The following is a 1,727-nucleotide window of genomic DNA, read 5'->3' as shown; positions in this document are numbered from 1 at the left end:
AATCTATCCAAAACCATGACAAGAAGAAATATCTCAGTAAAATTAAATGCTTTCACTGCCATGAGTATGGACACTATGCAATCAAGTGTCCACACAAGAAATACAGTAAGGAGCTTGCAACAACAACAAAAGGAGATTCTCTCACGTCTCAATTTGAGTTGGATTTCACCCTCATTACTTACATGGTGAGCACAGTAAGGAGTGAGTGGTGCCTAGACTATGGCACTTCATATCATATGATAGGAAATAAGGAATTCTTCAGTAGCTTAGAGGAGAAGGTGATCAAATCTTAAAAAAGAACGCAACAAATTGTAGATATAACCATAAATACAGAAATGCAGTGGAAATAACACTAAATTTCATTAATATCAGAATACTAAAATATGTTTATAAACATAATCGAAATAAACTAGCTCGGGTGATGGTAGCTTATCTCTGAGAAGAAACGTGGCGGCTACATGCCTCTAAACTATGTTACAATGAGGCTCCAAGGCCTATTTATTATTGAGAAACAATGGAAACCCATAAACATCCAAAAACCTAACCCTAGGAGATGAAGCGCAAAAATTGTGGTCCCCGTTTGGGTAAATTGGTAAATCAATTTCCCGGGGTCATAACTTTGGCATACGATCTCTGTTTGGCTATCATAATACCTCATTTTGAAGATCTCGAAGAGAATACCAAAAAAAAACTTGTAGAGCACTCTCATGAGTTTTTGGTCTCTCAGGTTTCCCTAAAAACATCGTTTAGGGCCTCAAAATGGCTCTCGAAATTCAAGACCCAAAAAAATACCAAAAATAGTAAATTGTGCTACAATTAAGGAAACTGAAAAACTAAAAAAGAAAGTGTTGGGGGTCCAAGTGGAATAGGAGGGTGGCCACCAATATCCACGTGGATTAGTCCTCCTCCTCCCTTAGGAAGCAATGGTCCCCATTACGTTGAGTGCCTCCATGAGATGGGGAAACTTCTGCTGAACTTGGTCCCTAGTGAGCCATTTGCCTTGGTGCAGGAGTTTGCTAGCTTTGACAGCCCAATACAGTTGGATCTTCTGTTGGCATGTGTTCTTGATCTATGTGTTCATGCTCTGATCAGTTGTGGCTCGTTCCATGCGGTATGGGTTTAGCTATGTTGGTGTGAGTTGTTCTGCAATGTTGAATGTGTCCAACAATGGTGGAAAGCATGGTCGAAGGCTGTTTACATTGAACATTGGGTGCAAACCAAGGAACGGTGGAATGTTGAGCTCAAAGGCATTGTCCCCTATAGCCTTGGTGATGGTGTATGGCCCATATTGGAGTGGGTGAAGCTTGCAAGGGGGTCTAGCGAGGTGCTCCTTCTACAAATGTATCCAAACTTTGTTTCCCACCTGGAACTTGTGCAACACCCAATGTTGATCATGGCATTGCTTATACTTAGAATTGGCTATGTCCAATATATCATGGACCTGCTCACGAATGTGTTGAATGCGCTCAATGAAGTTGTTATCCTTGTCAGCTTCGGACTAGACATGAGCCAGATCTGCTTGAGTAACTGCAAATGGTAAGGCTACATCAATGGGACATAATGGATAAAATATTAGTCCATACATGAAAGGGGTTGTGGCTCGTTGAGCTGTGGAGAGCTTTGTTGAAGTTGTGCTAGACATAGGGGAGGCTTTCATCTCATATGCGTGGATGCTTTGAGTTGTACATGCGCAAAATCTGTATGATCATCATGTTGACGAATTTTGT

This window comes from Pinus tabuliformis, chromosome X (assembly GCF_031772625.1).
Source record: "Pinus tabuliformis cultivar Carrire ecotype Pingquan chromosome X, CPIR1, whole genome shotgun sequence".
NCBI classification, from domain to species: Eukaryota; Viridiplantae; Streptophyta; class Pinopsida; order Pinales; family Pinaceae; genus Pinus; species Pinus tabuliformis.
The sequence above is the reverse complement of the archived record's forward strand: the minus strand, read 5'-3'. Positions refer to the sequence as shown.